This window comes from Xyrauchen texanus, chromosome 7, assembly GCF_025860055.1.
Source record: "Xyrauchen texanus isolate HMW12.3.18 chromosome 7, RBS_HiC_50CHRs, whole genome shotgun sequence".
Classification (NCBI taxonomy): Eukaryota; Metazoa; Chordata; class Actinopteri; order Cypriniformes; family Catostomidae; genus Xyrauchen; species Xyrauchen texanus.
The window spans coordinates 17,291,763-17,310,397 of NC_068282.1; the positions used below are offsets into that span (position 1 = coordinate 17,291,763).

An 18,635-nucleotide genomic window follows, 5' to 3' on the forward strand; every position below is an offset into this window, starting at 1 on the left:
TTCTCCATCTCGGCTGAAGGGAAAAGCTCTATCGCTTCCTTTTGCAAGAGGGTAGCGATTTCCGCACGCTGGGTGCTGGTTTTTTCGCCAAGCACCGAAGTGGGGCGGATGCTGCTGAAACAGGGCAGACGCCTGGTGAATTGAATTGTGTAGCCAAGTTGGATGGTCCTGGCCAACCAGCGCGATGGGTTGGAAAGCGTAAGCCATGCGTCCAAGATCTGCATGAGGGGCACTAAAGGGACCACTGTGTTTGACATACACAGTGGGGCTTTGCAGCGGTGGGGAGCAGGTAGTGTTGCGACCTGAGACATGTGTGCTGAGATAGAACTCAAGGCACTTACCTTGCTCCGTGTACCCGGTAGAGGGCAGGTTAGTGACTGAGGAGGAGGTCCCAGTGAGGCATCCTTGGGACTCGTCAGAACTAGCCAGCGGGGTTGTGAACGCCGTACAGATGTGGACGAGTAAATTTCTACGTTCAGAGTGCCACTTCGCCTGTAAGGTTCTGTTGACAGGGCTCCTTGAGAACGGCGTTTGCAGGCACCGGCTAGGTGACCCAGGGAATGAGGAAATCGCTCTTATATTGACAAAGTGGGTACCGCAGCCTGAAGGGGGTGCGGCAAATGAAAAAAATGGAAACCAAGGATTTTCCTCCCAGCCCTCCACTGGGGGAAGGAGTGGTCTGGCAACCAGCTCCTGAGCGAACATCTTGTCCCCTGGGTGGCCCGTCTTAGAAATGCTTAGGAGCCTTCGGGGTCCTGGAAGAGGTTTGTGGGACGGGGGGCGTCTGCTTCCTGCGGGTAGCTCTATGCCGGGGCTGAGAGCTAGGCCTTGGTTGAGCCGGAGCTACCTGCTGGTTTCTTGGCTCCGCAGGGGGATGCCATGTACGAGTGCCCACGCTGTGTCCTTCGTGGCCCAGAGGGTGAGGTCGGTAGCTGAGCACAGTTCCTGCAGCACATCAGGATCAGGACTACCCACGTGCAGATCTTTTAGTGCCTTGGCCTAGTGGACTTGCAGGAGGGACATGGCATGCAGGGTGGAGGCAGCCTGTCCGGAGGCCCTGTAGGCTTACGCTGTCTGAGACGACGTCGTCCTACAGACCTTGGAGGGTAGTGCGAGATGATCATTCCAAGTGGTTACGCTTTGCGGGCACAGGTACACCGCAACCGCTTTGTCCACCTGGGGGACTGCCGTATACCAGTGGAAATCCGCCGTCGAGGGTAGTGAGAGCAGACGATTAAGGAGGGCGGTTCCGGGCAGTAAGAGGTGCCCTCCACAACCTCATTAGCTCGTCATGCACCTCCGAGAAGAAAGGAACTGGGGGGGGGGGGGCATGGCTTCGAGCGACGCCCTGACCCTAGGAACCAATCATCTAGCCATGAGATTGAGGGGAGGACGGAGGTTTCCAGCCCAGCCCCATGATCACGGTGGCCTGGGCAAGCATATCGGACATCTGAGCGTCAGTCCTCCACGTCAGACACCGCGACAGTCTCCGATGCAGCAGCGATGTCATCATCCTGCTCCATGGCGCAGACGGAGACAATCCGTATGGAAGAAATCGAGCGTACTGGGGGCAGGTAGTTCATGGGGATTTACCCGGTGAAACCGCGCCCGCTGAACTCCCCAAATCACCTCCATCACCAGCTGGGTCGTCCTCAATCCAGTGGGAAGAATGAGCAAGGCGGGGGCAGCTGGAGTGGCATTTCCTTTGAGAAAGGAAAGCCGTGACCGCAAAGATGCCATGGTCAGGTTCTCGAATTGAGTATTTGAACCATCCATAAACACTGCCTCAGTGTGATCACGACCCAGACACACAAGGCAGCGCCTATGGCCATCAGAAGCGAAGAGATATCTGCCGCATCCAGGAACAACGCAAAGGTGGAAGGGCATCTTGAAAAAAACACGTCTTTAAAAAAACTCTTTAATTTTTTGAAAATAATACTCTTTTAGAGGAGTTTTTCTCTTTTAGAGGACAATTGTCGAAGCGCCATGGGGCGTGGACTGCACTGGCGTGCAAAGGAGGGAGAAAGCCACTGGCAATGCACCGTAGATCCAACAGGAAAGCTCTCTTTTAGGGGTGAGTGGAACAGAGTGAGGTTTCAGCTCACTGAACACACAAGCGTTCGGCTCTGAAGAAAGAATCTGACTAAACAGATGCACAATCCCTGCCTTTTATACCCGTATGTCCGGAGTCGAGACATGCAAATTCTGTTCGCCGATTTGGCATTGGCCTTTTTCATATTCAGAGGTATCCAAGGCTTCCGAAAGAAGCCCCTTGTGTCACTACAATTGACACAACGTCGAGTGAGTGACAGAAGGGGAACTTTAGATACCCGAAATTTGTCTCAGATGGCAGAGTCATGGCCAAAATTGTACAGTGTGCACCAGGCTTAAGTGCAAACAAAGACAGTGTAGATTGATTTGAAAGGAGTGGATACAGAAGCTATCAGTGGAGGAGACTGCCAGCATCCTCCAGGGGCTATCCCTGTCAGGATACATGCTGAAAAACAGCTAATGATTCCAATAAACATTACTGCACAGTTACATGGGCAGAGGAATACAACGATTAGGCTTTGTATATAATTAAATCATAATAAGTGCATATTGTTCTTCTGTGGGGTCCAATAGTCTGAGAGCACACTTTTGCATTTAATAAAGAAAATTAATTACAAATTATATTATCAAGGTAATAATTTGAGTGAAACAATAAATTGAAAAATGTCTGAATGAATTTCAGAATTTCGTAGTATATGGTATGCCCTATTTTTGCTATAATGACAGTATCCACTCAAGCTGGCATAAACTCATTGATCCATGTTATCCCAGCATGATTTGAGAATGTTACAAAGAGTATCTTGTGTGCGTCAATAGAATGCTTCATCTTATTTTTAGTACAAAGGAGTTAACATGGTCAATGCCACAAATGTTTTTGGTTGATTAGTGACCTTTAAATAGTGTCAAATCTTAAACATTTATTATTCATATGTCCTCATTTTTCTTTGTTTACATTTTATTTTAACTTTGAATTTGAATAGCAAATGTTGAATGTGGGCTTAGACCTTTGGATCCCACTGTATATAATGAAAGCACTTTATAAATGTTGATCAAGACTGCCAGCTGTATAACTTACAGAACAAAGAACAACAATGATGAAAATGATGATGACTTTTGTTCCTAAGCAATACAAAAAACAAAAAAAAAAACTAATTTAGGCACTTGTTATGCCCTCTGCTTCCGAACAGAAACTCAATTAATGTGTCAGTCAGAAGTGTGCAATGCTTTTACAATTAATTCTTAACTGCTAAAATCTTCCAACAACATTTGCGAGATGAGTTGCTGCAGTAAAACATTTTCCACAACCATTCAATGTTTTCAGCCTTACTATACTCAGCTTGATTACTATACACAGTTACATTAAAGGTTTTAACATTTAACATTTGGTTACACCATTACACATAGTGATCTGGGATTTGAAGTATGGCATACCTGATGGGGGACGATAGTTTTAAATAATTTTCAGATTTCTCCATCGAAGTGATGTGGGAGAGACTGGTCACCTCACTGCCCAGCCTGCACCTTCTCTCCAGTTCAGTAGAGCTCACTTCCCATGAATCCTCTCCAGGCCCAAGGCTGGAGTCATGCAGTGTCTTGTAGGTTATGCCGCACAACACGTTCAAGCGGAAAGAACATCATTCCACAAAGTCATTGGTAAATTTTTCAGAAAATAATTGACAAACATGTTTTTTTTTCTTGAACTATTTCATATCTATTCTATTTCATAAGTTAATGCTAAAATGTTATTTAGATTTTATAATAAATTAATAATCATAAAAATACACAGGTAAAACTTTACAATAAGGTTCTATTTTTTAACATTAGTAAAATTGGTATCACGTTATAATAAGGTTCCATTTGTTAACATTAGTTAACATGAACTAATAATGAACAACACTTTTACAGCGCTTACTAATTAATGTAAGTTTCAACATGTACTATAATATTTTTTCGATCAAAATGTATATTATTTAGCATTAGTTAATGCACTATGAACTAATAATGAACAATTTTATTTTTATTAACTAACATTAACAAAAATGTATAAATGCCTTAAAAAATATATTGTGCATTGCTTGTTCATGATACCTAATACATTAACTAATGTTAACAAATGGAACCTTGTTGTACAGTGTTATCGTAAAAGCGTTAAGTATCATAATAATACCTACACGAACTAACAATTACAGCATTGGTTAAGGTTCATTCATAAAAATACTATTGTACACTGTTTGTTAGTTCATAGTTATATGTATGTTCAAATTAACATTAACCAGCATTATTAAGTGCTGTAAAAGTATCGCTCATTGTTAGTTTGTGTTAGTAACAAAGGTAGTTTATTAATGTTAATGAATATAACCTTATTATAAAATGTAACCAATATAGAAATAGATGTAGCATGTTTTTGGAATGCATTATTAATTTGTGGGAAGCTATTATATTTTCAACTATTCAATATTTTTGAAGTATTCATTATTTATTGCTTTCAATAGTTAAATAATTTAGTTGTTCAATGCATTTTTATTTTTTATAGCCATTTTCCTGAGCATGTGTCCTTGATTCCCTCTGTCTCCCTACTGGAATTATTAAAGGGTTAGTTCATCCAAAAATTAAAATTCTCTCATTATTAAGTCACCCTCATGCCATCCCAGATGAGTATGACTTTCTTCTGCTGAACACAAACAAAAGTTTTTGAAAGAATATTTCAGCTGTGTAGGTCCCCACAATGCAAGAGAAAGTTCCAAAATGCACATAAAGGCAGTATAAAAGTAATTCATAAGACTCCAGTGGTTCAATGGATAACTTCAGAAGCGATATGATTGGTGTGGGTGAGAAATGGATCAAAATATATGTCCTTTTTTATTAAAAATTCTCCTCCCTCCCCGGTAGATGTTGATATGCGTGAAGAATACGAATCGCCAAAAACAAAACAAGAATGTGAAAGTGAAAGTAAAATTTGAGAATGATAGTAAAAGGACTTAAATATTGATCTGTTTCTCACCCACACCAATCATGTCACTTCTGAAGATATAGATTTAACCACTGGAATATTATGGCTTACTTTTATTCTGCCTTTATATCCTTTTGGAGCTTGCACTTACACTTGCATTGTGAGGACCTATAAAGCTGAAATATTCTTCTAAACAACCTGTCTGGTGTTCAACAGAAGAAATAAAGTCATGCACGTCTTGAATGGTAAATTAATAGATATTTTACATTTTTGGGTGAACTATCCCTTTAAGCCAATGATTAATAAACTCTCTTTAAAGAGTCATAAGGATTACACCTGTATTTAATTTACAGTCACAGTGCTAGATAGTGCAAATCACAGTGTGATTTTTTGGGGATAACATTGTGTTCTCTTTAAAGCTGAATATTCCATCTTCATAAATATTATCAGATATAAAAATATAAAATATATAATTTACTGATTGGTCTTTTGGCATGTTACAACTCTCAAAGTTATTGGAAAGCAGTGTTCTCATTGCTAATGGAAAGGCATAGGATCAATAAGATGCTTTAAATGTATTAATTGTTTCTCAATGCTATAATAGCCCACTGAGATATGAGAGGATATTTAGGGTAAACTGTTGTCATAATGCTAACATGGCTGGTTGCTATCTACTGCCCATAATTAATACATTTGTCATTTCCTCTGTAAGGCAGTGATCTGAATGCAAAAGATGCAAGTATATTGTGCTCATTGGTGGAATAATATATCTTGTTGCCTATAATCAAAAGAAAAGCCTTGAGTTATGTCTAGGCCCTCAACATTTCTGCATCCTCTCTTAGTCTGAATCCACTAAAGAATTGTGTAGCATAAGAGGCTTTTAGCACCTGTCGTTTGTCTCAGCAATACTTTAATCTCTGTGGCATGGTTGCTATTAGCATTTAGATGACTGATTGCTTTCTAGTGTTAAAGCTATAAAAGTGAATCTGTCATAATGTTTTACTTCGTCTGATGATTGTGTGGTATGGTGTGGTTTATTATTCCTAACATCTTCCTGACTGACACAAATTGAGAGAAATTACAGAGTGAAAATCTCCATTGAAAGTCTGGGATCAATTTCAATGTATGTGTAGGAATCGACAACTCAAGAGTGTTGATACTTCACTGCAGACAGTGTTTAGTTTAATTAAAAAGTACATAGAGTTCAAGACCACTTCCAGATATCAAAATGCCATACATTATGTGTGAAACTTTGCCTTCAACCAGGTCAAATATTAAGTAATTGTTAGAAATGTAGGTCACAAGACCACTCTCTCATTACTGAATGAGAATGAGGTCTGTAAATTACAAACCACAGGCAATAATCATACAGCTGTTCTGCAGGAGTCTGCTCGACTAAAGCCAAGTCAGTAGCTTGGTATCCAGAACTTTGGAAGAAATAGGAAGTGTGGAATGCTGGACACTGTATGTGCTGGAGGGGGCAGAGCTTACTGGCTGCGTTGCTGTTCTAACAAAACAATTATTAAAGCTACACTAAGAGTTTTTTGTTACAAAATGTAATTAATAAGCAAGTACAACAACAATCCATGTTATGCCTTACCCTGATTCACTATGGTAAGCCTATAATAATGATTTATATTTTATAGGTGTCTGGATGGATTTGGCGGGAAATTGCATACTTCCGTCATTCATTCATGCATGTTTACATCATGTCCTTAAAGAAAAGAAGGTCCAGCAACAATAACGCATGTATATGTGTGGTAATAGTTTGAAGCTGAAAGCTTGTAGCCACAACAATTGAGCCACACTGACCATGGATCATTAAATAAGGCAACCCTCTGGGGAATTGTCTGTTATAAAAAATAAAAAACCTTGAACCGAGAAGAGTCTACAATCAAAAGGGGAAAGTAACAGAGCCCATAATAAAACACAAAGCCACATCGGATTGGCTTTTCAGAGGTAGCGACAACTCGACCCAGAGATGGAGTTTTTCTTGCTGGACAGGTAAGATATTTTATTGGACCGATAGTTAGCCAGGTAGCTCTCTTAGCAAGGTAGTTCATTAGATAGTGTTAACCACTTTAATGGTGCATTTTATTATGGATTGTGATACTGCAGTGCTATTTTAATTTAATTTTTGAGGAAGGTCAATGGAAATGTGTTTTACTTTTATGCTAGTAATAATGCTAATCTCTAAACCAGTTACTACCTTGGTCTATTTGCCTGCTAGCTACGTTATAATAGATTCCACTGTTTGATTTTATCTGATAAGACTAGCAATCATTATGTCTAATGTCACTGTTGCCTAACTTTTGTAATGTTATTTATTTTAAAACAACTGTTTTCAATAAGTAAAAAAAACAGTGGAAGAAATGCTACTCTCCTGCTCATAAGACATATTTTCAGATATCCATCTTTCTCTTCCTTTCGATATTTATTTCTTTTTTTTAGGGGAGTGGGCAAGTTTTGTCTTTAGTGACATTCACTCTGATAAGATGATCACCTTTTACCATGGTTACTCCCCAAACCACCAGATTCATCCGCATAGAAGAGCAGAGTTGAAGCCCAACTCACGCAATTACCAAAGCAATGTTCCCCCACAGTTTTTACACTTCATATGTTACATAGTGTAGCATTAATAATGGAGATGTAGCAACTAGTGAAGACAGCACATTACAAATGTAAGCTGAATGCTTTACCATCATGAGTATGTACATTATTAGAGTGTGGAGCGGAGGGGGGCGGGGCCGGGTCGGAATATCGTGCGCACGGTCCCCAATCGGCCTGATGAGGTGCGCGATATTCCAACCCGGCCCCGCCCCCCTCCGCTCAACATAGAGATACAAGTGTTGAACTGAGGTTGGCTAACATGCTAATGCTAGCAGCAACACGTTGCAGACGTTTGAAACGTCACTTCCATCAGCTGTTAAATGGTGAATGTTTCAGTGTAGTAAAAAAAAACACTTTAAACATTCATACACTACATGGCTGAGTATGTAGTGTATATTGTAAGTACATAGTGCATTATTAGGGAAACAGCTACTATCTATGTCTTTATAAAGACTTTCAATAGAAACATTAGAAACATAAAGCTTGACAGATGATTGATGTACATTCAAATAGTTAAAAATGACATTTAATTATGATTCATGTCATACTGACAGCCTCTTTTGAATGCCGTTAACACAGACAAACAAATGTTGTCCAAACAGATTAGAGGTCCGGGACTAACTGTTATTATTTGTTTGTTTGAAATTGTAATTAGTAATGTGGTGGATTGATGAGATAGATGCCTGATGGTTTTTATGGCTTTAAACATCTTGTCTTTTTTTATTGTTAGGTGGGCCAAACAAATTAGATGTCAAAAGAAATTAAATCAAGAAAAAACAAACCATCATTGAATTATGATGAAAACAAATAAAAACATGATCAAACCAGTGTTAAAAATAAAAGAAAGTACAGTAACTAATGAGGAAATGCACAGTCTCACCTGTCATTCTGGGGAAACTTGAGAAGGGGTGACCGTTCCATGTGGTTGGTCTGAGTGGATTTGCCTTTGATGAGGTTTACCATGCTGAAGCTGTGCCTGAGGGCAACGAGAGGACCTGTTAAATCGGAGCATGATGTCTTTCATAAATAACATCTCAGCCACATTTAGAAATCAATTCTTGGCATTAATTTTTAATGACTGTTCTATAAAAAACTGGCAGCTGAAATAAAATGGAACTAAAATTCTTTGAGCAGAACTTAAAGTCCTTCTTCCGGTCAGCTTAGAGGATGTTACTCTGTTTAGACACCTTTGCAGCCCCATCAAACCTCTTGCTATTTGCTCAATGTATCAAACAAGGTCTGTTACATGACAGTAACATAAATGTGTCTTAAAGGAATAGTTCACACAAAAACTGAAAATGTATTTCCTTCCAAACTGGTATAACTTTCCTTTCTCCATAGAACACAAATGGCACTGCATGGGGCTGTTGAGCTCCAAAATTAAAAAACTGCAGCATAAAAGTATCTTAAAAAGTCTGAAAAGTGGTCCAAATGACTATATTCCAAGACTTCTCAATCCATACGATAGTTATTAAAAGATAATATTTCCCTCTGTTGTAGTGTTTCTCAGTCCTGTCCTGGAGTCAGAGGTGGGAGCAAGTCACACATGTTCAAATCACAAGCAAGTCTCAAGTCTTAACCATCAAGTCTCGAGTCAAGTTTCAAGTGCAGTGCACAAAAATCAAGTCAGTGACTCACCTCAAGCAAGTCAAGTCGATTCCTGATGAGTTTCAAGTCAAGTCGAGTCAAGCCACAGTACTAAAATAAAGAGGTTAATTTTTTTTATAAATATTTATTTTTGCTCTGAAAAGATGAACTTATATGCATATATTTATATAAATATTTTTTATATGAATTGTATAACATTGTTGTATAAGGTTGTTGCATATGTTGTATAACATGTATCTCTCTCTAGCTCATATATATATATATATATATATATATATATATATATATATATATATATATATATATATATATATATATATATATATGAATATACCACAGTTAGTTCCGGTCCTCGAATCTGATTGGACGAGAGATGTTCCATGAGCACTGATGGTGTGATAGGATCAGCACTCAGACGCTTCACTGTGTGTTTCATTCCGCTTGTGTTCGTGCTGTTCTAAACTAAAGTGTAAGTGTAGTGCATAACCTATGTGTTAGGAGTTGCTGTCTTTACTTTTGAAATTACTTATGTTAGCCAGCAGGTGGTGGCAAAAGATCATTTTTGTGTGTAATATGAGCCAGTTGGTGACGTAAAGTGAATCTCTCTCTCTCTCTCTCTGACAAACACACACATCCATCCGTCTATCCATGTTTATCCAATGACTTGTTAGAAACAGCACAAGCCGTGATACTATTTCTAAAGTGAACATTTTGAATTACTAAAGGAGGTATGGACGCATCATTTGTTTTGAACCAGCAACGGCAGATTCTGATCGGTCACGTAATAAAGTAGTTCCATGCACAAATGCTTAATTACGCTATTACCAATGCCGTAATTACCTACAGCCTCGTGGCTGCGGCCGAATCACAGCAGTGCTCGTGTGATATTGCTTAAGTAAATTGCGTTAATGAACATGCTCTGTATTTTTATCGTGGGCACTTAAGAATACTGTGAATACTTCTAGATACCTTATTATCCGAATTGTTTTGATTTTTAGAATTAACCAGTTAAAATGTATAACATTGCATGTATGCTTTGTAAAAATGCGGTCAGATTTTCACATTGATCTAACAAAAATGGCAGACGGGCTGAATGAAAATGCAAATTCGCTCTCTGACAGTAATATACAGCAGAAATATAGCTGTTACCCTTGTAACGCCTGTACACAAAGCTGCCCTGCGCTTATAAACAATACTTTATTGGGCATTCTATGGAGGTAAGATAAAAAGAAAATGCCATCGAAACTTTTCTAAAGACAGTCAGTATCCTTCAGAGACACATTTATATAAAATAGTCATAAAGGTATTGCATTCAAGGGCTTTAGTAAAAGTCTTCAGAAGTCATAATCACTATGAGAGCACTTGGATTTCATCACGAGTCATTCTGTATATTTTATCCTACTTGTCATGTTTTAAATAAAGTGTTGTGACTGCACATCTGACTGTTGTGTTTTTATATTGCCAACAAATGGTTATGGAATATTGTTGACTGTTGATAAGGTTTAGAAAAGGCATTTTTTTATAGTCTGGACTGCAAAAAACACATGAAATCAGATTTTTCTGAATCTGATTCAAACCACACGGGAGGTGGTTTCAAATTGGTTTCAAATTTAAATCTGATGCGTCTCAGTCCGGACACTCTGGCTGCTCAATTCGGATTTCAAATAATCTTTTGCGTCACTCTTAATGCGATGCACAATGATGACATAAAAAATCTGTGACTGTAGCATGTTTTCTTGTGCGACGGAGGAGTACTGCACCACGACTGGACAGGGCGCTTGTTTGGAGAGCGAGATGATCCACCTCCATTTTTCCCCACATCTTTTTGAAAGCATCGTCATGTAGGTACGCATACGTTGTTACCAAATCAACCCATGCAGATAGGTTGGTTATGTCTGAACGTGCAAATCTGATTTGGTCACTTGCAAATAATAGTGCGGACAGTCTGCCTGAAAAGATCTGATTTAGCTGCAGTCTGAACATAGCCTCAAAGGCAATGTCGGGTCATTTTAAACTTGTCGTGCTACAAAACATGAGATTAGTCATGAATGATGAAAAAATTCTGACAACCCTAAACAATTTGAACAGTAATTTTACATACTAATCTTTCTGGATAATGAAATGATAACGAAATTATTTACTTACCTTTCCTTGTGGTTTTTGAAATGTCTGATGATATTCGAGGTTGTGGTGGTTTTATCCGATATTTTTGCATTGCATATTGTGCACCTGGCAAATATTTTTTTATTCACATGGTCCAATTTGAAATCTTTATATCCAAAGGGGATTATTTTGGGAACTCGACAATCATCTGTCATTTTGGCGCGTTGTGAGCACAACGTTAACTGTGCAGATGCAGATCAGTGGTGCTGGCGGGCTTACATTTTTGCATATTAATTAGTTGATGTCGCAATATTTTTTTAAACACATTTAATTACTGTTTATAGTTATTGAAAATAATAATAATAAAAAAACATTCAAGTCATTGTCGACTCGAGTCATTCAGTTCAAGTCAAAGTCAAACTCAAGCCAAGTAATTTTCTTCATTTAGTCAAGCAATTCACAATCCTTAAATATGCGACTCGAGTCCCCACCTCTACCTGGAGTACCACTAACACTACACATTTTGGATGTCTCAATCATTTGGCATGTGTACTCAATTCAGATCAAAGAGCATTCTGCTAATGAGCTAATTAGTAGAATTAGGTGTTGAATTAAAGAGACATCCAAAATGAGTAGTATTAGTGTACTCAAGGAAAGGATTGAGAAACGCTGCTCTAGTGACTGTTAATATTGGCAACTGGATAATTGAACTAGTGAGTTGAACTTGTGAACCGAATCTGTCTGATGAACCGAATCTGAATGACTTTTATGAACCGGTTTTGTGAACTGGATCAACATATTCAGTGAAAAGATTTATCTCAAAAGAACAATTTGTTCACAAACTGAAAGTGAATAACTTACATTTACTAACTGAAATTTCCATCTGATCCTCACATACATTTATTATTTGACTTCAGAAGGCTTGGAAAATAGCACACAAGATTTGGAGCTTGACAGCCCCAGTTCTTTCATTATATGGAAAGGAGGATGTTCTTCAGAAAATCAGTTTTTGTGTTCCACAGAAGAAAGAAATTCATAGGGGTTTCAAAGGCGAGTAAATCCTGACAGAATTTAAATTTTGTGGTGAACTACTCCTTTAATGCCATAATCAGATTTTGCAAGGATTAACATGTACTGCTAAGCTTTACAAATAAAGATTAATGTAAGATTTACACAGTATTTCTTTGGTTAATGATCTCAGTCAATAATTCTTCCACATACTGCCTCTCCTTTCTCTACCTTCTGATTGGTTGCATCTTTCTTACAACTGTCTCTGCTTGATGGTTTCTTGATGATTTAACTCGCAGCTTATAACTCGTCAGGGTGGATGAGCAATTACATTTAATCATTTAACATATGCCATATTTCTAAGATGAAATTATAAATCAAAGAAATGGGGAATATAATGCATCTAATAACTGCTATCCTGACCCAAATAATCTCTCAAATTGCTTCTACATCTACATGCTGTCTCTATAGCAACATGTTTTCAGAGTCATGTATAATTCTGTACCATAATAGTTTTGGCCTATATTGCTAAAATATTTTATTTTCATGATGTACATTTCAATAATATTATACAACAGTTCGGTACATAATCTTCTTAAACTCCTTAGAAAAGTACTGTCACGGCTCTGGTGAGTTTGTCGGTTTGTTTCGTTATCTCTCTCCGTCATGTTTGGCAGTGCTAGCGTGATGACAGCACCTGGTTCTCTGCTGATTCACTCCCTACTTAATCCCTTCATGTTGTCAGTATTATGGCTAGATTGGTGTTTGGTGTGAAGTAACTTACCTCACTGTCTCTGCCTAGTTGGTCCAGTCTCATGTATCTGTTTGGTTGCCCGTCTCTGCCCGCATTTCGGGAGTGTGGTTGTCTTCCAGTCTGCAGTGCACTTGTTCTCTGCATCTCACCCCGCTTCAACAGAGGATTCCTCACAAATCTGCTCCTGACTACCACGACCCATACACTCACTTACGAATACACTATTCACGGAGTCCTCACAGATCTATGATGGCATCGCAGCTCGCTGAGCTCACCTCTGTCATTTAAAAACTCTGCCAGCCTCCCGATGCTGGTCTCACTCAGGAAGCACCCTCACGGGCTCCGGCAGTTCCCCACGTTTCTGGGTGCTCAGAGGCTCGTATCTCTCCTCCAACCTCGTTTCCAGGTGAGGTGGGAGCCTGTAGCACATTCCTTTCAGAATGTTTCTTGTTCCCATCAGAGACAATTAAGTTGGCTTGCGTAATTAAACTCCTCACCGGAAGGGCAGGGTGCTTTATTTCACGCCTTCTCCACAGAGCTCTGCAGACCTTGATTGATTGGCTCAAGGTCAGGAGGCGGGTGGACATCAACTTGGCTTCCTGATGGCAGATTCCTATGGTCCAGTTGGATAAACCTATCACCCTCAGTGGCACACCCTTGTCCATAATCACCATAGTCCACCAAGCCAGTCACCTTCATCTCTGAAAATCATATGGAGCAGTTGTCCTTTTACCTGATCCAATCTCCATCAGCACCGGTAGTGTTGGGGCATCCTTGGTTGGTAATGCACAACCCACACATAGACTGGTCAACCAACAATGTTCTTGCTTGGAGTCCTTACTGTTTGTTGTACTCTCTTAACTCTGCTGTCTCCCCTGTCCAGTCTTGTGTTTCATTGCAGGATGAACCGGTGGATTTATCTGGAGTACCGTTGACATACCATGAGCTCGTAAATGATGTGCTCAGAGACATGGTTGATCGTTTTGTGTTTGTTTATCTAGATGATATTCTGATCTTCTCCCAGAATATCAGGACCATTTTCAAAATGTCAGGCAGGCGCTTCAGCTAGAGAATTGGCTGTTCATCAAAGCGGAGAAGTGGCCTTTTTATGCACAGTCGGTTCTGTTCCTGGGGTTCAACGTTTTGGAGCCATCTCTGATTGGCCAACCCCGGATTCTCGCAAGGCATTGCAGAGGTTTCTGGGGTTTGTTAATTTCTATCTGAGGTATATTTGGAATAACTGCCAGCTCACTGCGCCTCTGATGGATCTCACCGGTTTTCTACAGTATGTATCTTAGTAACCCCTGACCCTGTATGTCAGTTTGTGGTGGAGGTGGATGCATCTGAGGTTGCTGTCGGAGTGATCCTGTTGCAGCGCTTTTCCTCGGATGGAAAGATGCATCCTTGTGCCTTTTTTTTTTTTGCACCGCTTAACACCAGCAGAATGGAACTACAATGTTGGAACAGAGAATTTCTGGATGTCCGGCTGGCTTTGGGTTACTGGTGTTATTGGTTAGAGGGTTTGGGGTGCCTTTCATGGTCTGGACTGATCATAATAACCTAAAGTACATTCAATGTCTGGTTGAGGGGCAGAGGGTTCCAGTACCTGGTTGACTGGGAGGGTTATGGACATGAGGAGAGATGTTGGGTCCTGTCTCGGGACATCCTGGACCAAGCCCTAATAGACCATTTCCACCTCTGGCAAGGTAATTCTGCTGGGGACGCCAGAAGGCAGGGTTGTGGTACTGTCATGGCTCTGGTGAGTTTGTCGGTTTGTGCTGTTTGGCATGCATGATCAGCATTTCAATGGAAAAACTGATTGTTGCCAGGGGAACACTGATCATGTCCTCACGGATCTGCCCATTGCATGTGCAAGGCACGCACACGTCCACAAACATCTTCCCTGCTTCTGTAGCTGGTGTCAGGTTCTCCACTCTTCACCAGCACATCTTAATTAGCTAAATATTGTTAATAAATCCTTTGAACCTCTGCTCTTGGGTCTCTTTGTTTCGCTCTCGCTGTGTGACGAGCAAAGCTTTATTTACCTAAGTCATAAAGCAAACATTTCACACCCCATTATTAGTGAAATAACAACTGCTAAGTCAATAAATGTAAAAGGGGAAAAGGGATCGGTTCTGAGCTACTACTCAAAGACACCAGTGTTGTGATTCTAGTTGTCCTGCAAGCCAATTATTTGAGCTTCTCAAGTAATACCTTAATCTTAAAATATTCTCTGTCTGGCATAATTAATGACAGTTTGAACTATTCAAATGGCAAAGTCTCCCTTATCTCTTCAGTGGGCTCTGGGTTTTTGTGTGTGCGTGGGAGTGTGCATGTGCATGTGCATGCTTGTGCGCGCTCCAGACAAGACATAATAGCTCTGGCCTCCTGGAGCTATATCCTGGTGTTGAGTTTTGGCAATAGGGAGATTAGACAGGATATTTCAAGGCCTTTAATCCCTCTCTCTGCAGTTACACAGCAAAGAGGAGATTTGAAATGTTAGCTCAACGAATGCTGGATTTATAAATGAAGCAAACCCTCTTATTGTGCTGAATCTGTGTGTGTGAGGTCCAGATGAGAGTGAAATGAGAGAGGAGGGAGCATACAGAGCGCTGTAGGACACCTAGCATCCTCTTAGATCTGGCCTAGATGTCCAATGTAATACTAACTGAGCCACTCAATGCCACTGAATGAACATAATAGAGTACTGTTTGCAAAATGGAGATTTTTCAGAATATCAGAACAAAACAGTTTCAAATTTGTTGCATTCGTTTAATTACCTCAATTTAAATTCAGGAATTTATTTGGAATTTAAAAGCATACTCAGTTAAGTTCTAAATGAATCCATAATCCTGAGCACAGTAGATTTAAAAGAAATATATATTATATATAATTGAATGCTTCTAACATTGAGCTAACATTGTTCTAGCTTGAACAAATTCCCAGGAAGGAAGAGAGAGAGAAAAAAAGCTTTTAACATTTTTCTTTAGTAAAATAATCCATGTGATGTGATCAACTGATTTCATTGAGAGCAGCAGTGATCATTAAAGGATTCCTGGAGAAAGCAGTAATGAGAGTGGAAGCAGATCTCATCTCATGCGTGATTTACAATTAATCACGCACTGACTGATATAAAACTTTAGTGTCTAATCTCAAAAGTATCAACACAAGCTTGAGATTAAGGCCCCTATCCTCATATTCTTCTCTTTCACACACACACACACACACACACACACACACACACACACACACATTTTTTCTTAGACAGACACACATACACATACGTTTGCAATGACGTTACTACAATAATGTGACTCCACATTTGAGCAGTAATCCTCTTTGGAGTCAATTAGCAGCTGTTTCACACAGAAAAACTCCCACTAAGGGTTCAGGAGACCTTTATGCCAAATGCGTACAGTCGAGTGTCAGCCTTAACTGTGAAAGTGCAGTGTTAAATTGAAATTTAAAAGCACATTTTGCATTGAGATTCTTTTCCACTAAATTATTAATTACCTCAGTATAAGTTTTAAAAGAAACAAATATTAAAAGGTAAGGTGTGTAACTTTTTTGATGTTGAAATATTTCAGTCAATCTCAGTTTAATAGACAATTATAAGTAAGCCAATCCTTGCTTGAATTCCCTGATGGGTAACAACAGTTAGTTACGGTCCTTGAATTTGAGAAAAACATTTAAATCCAGACACGCACATGACAGGCCCATCTCTCTACTCTTTACTTATGTGACTGACTGAGCAGCAGTGGGCAGGCCGAGTGTGCGATGATGGAAAAATAGGCATTGCATATGCAGATATATTTGGTAATGTTACAAGTTCCACGAATTCCAAAACGAGCCATTTTGGTTTTAATAAATTGTCTTTTTCTATTAAAGAGGAAGTTTTCAGTTCTGAAATTTATGTTTTATAGTACAATGACCTCTTAAATGTCAAAAGATCAAGGAAAAATGTATTCCTCCTGTCATTACCCCTTTAAAGCTTGTTTAACAAACGTTAGCAGAGACAGATGTTGAAAACATGGTAAATTATTCTATCTTTTGATAATCGTACACCCAGGGGCAAAAATTTTATCAAAATGTTGGGGGGGACAATAAACATAACAATTCTCAAGAGCAATTTTTGAAGGGGACACCAAGGGGTTTTTTGTTGTTGCCCCGTTTGCATTTGTATTATTTTATTTCTTAAACAATTATTTTAAGAATATATCATTATATTATTTACAATACACATATTTTAATGATATTTTAGGGGGGACAACCCTCAGATGGGGGGGTCCTGAAGCCATATGCCCTAACCCAAACCTCAACCCTAAACCTAACCATTAGTGGAAAAAAATTTAAACTTAGAGGGAAAATGCAACCTAAGAATTTCATGCCATTGGTTAAGCCATTTGTTGATATATTGGTCCGGACAGAATGCACAAACAAGCTGAGAAATGTTTTGAAAGCACTGCAGAGCCACAATGAATTTTAGTGGAATCAACCTACAAATTATTTAAAGGAGCACCAAGTATTTTTTTTATGATTTAATGTTTTACCTCTAAAGACATTAATAGTAATTTTAAAACATATATATAATAGTTTGATTACTCAGGTGAGACGAAGACTTCAGTCATATACGTAACCTTATAAAAAGCTATTTTCTTCTACACTGAGCAGGAGTGCCTCATGGAGGCAGCCATGTTAGTTTCACATGACCAGCTGAATACTACTCGCTTAATCTCAGTAACTGCCCTGTTATTGGACACTTTCACTCAATGATTTTATCAATTTTACTGTGCACAGTGACTTTCTACCATGGCTTTGTAACTGTAAACTACAGTTTTGAATGATGCAGCATCCAGGCCACTAGGTGTCAGTGTAATCCATCCTTCAAAAAATTACTGAGTGCACCTTTAATTAGTTGTCTCTGCATGTGAAGCTAAATAGGAGAAATTATTTTAACCGATAACTTTTAACAATGAAAAACCTCCTCTGACCATTACTTTAATACAATTGAATGCATCTTGATTAATAAAATGATAATCAAAACACCAAGAATCGCTGTCCTACCTATCATCTTGATGGACGGCTGTGTAGATTATACAATGTCCTGGTGACAAGGCTGCAGCCTGCAGCAATATCTGTGTCTCTTTTTTCCCATCAAAGCCCTCCAGCAGACTAAGTTCATCAAAGTTGCCATCCACACACTCAGACTTTCTGCGACCTGCCCTGCTGGTGTGACCCTGGCCTCCGGATTGCGACATCTCCACCTCTATATTACTCTTATTCTCCAGTTACATACTCACTCAGAGCTGCAGGGGGACAGGAAAGGAACAATGAGTTTAAATTATCTTACTGATGCAGCATATCATATTTAATATTTATGATAACTATCATTACATTCAGTAGAGACAGGTCTTTTGAGACTTACAGATTAAAAATGTAAGACACTTCTATTAGCCTCATACAGTACAATGAAGCATAGCAAGAAATTATTAGATGAAGGGCTGCACAGTATATCATTTTATTCCATGCACGTGCAGCCATGCGCACATG

At 39.2% G+C, this 18,635-nt stretch overlaps 1 pseudogene; it reads right to left on the reverse strand.

The window, feature by feature from the left end:
- Positions 1-18,379, reverse strand: part of LOC127646599 (P protein-like) — a 259,274-nt pseudogene extending 240,895 nt beyond the window's left edge.
- Positions 18,380-18,635: the final 256 nt, after the last annotated feature.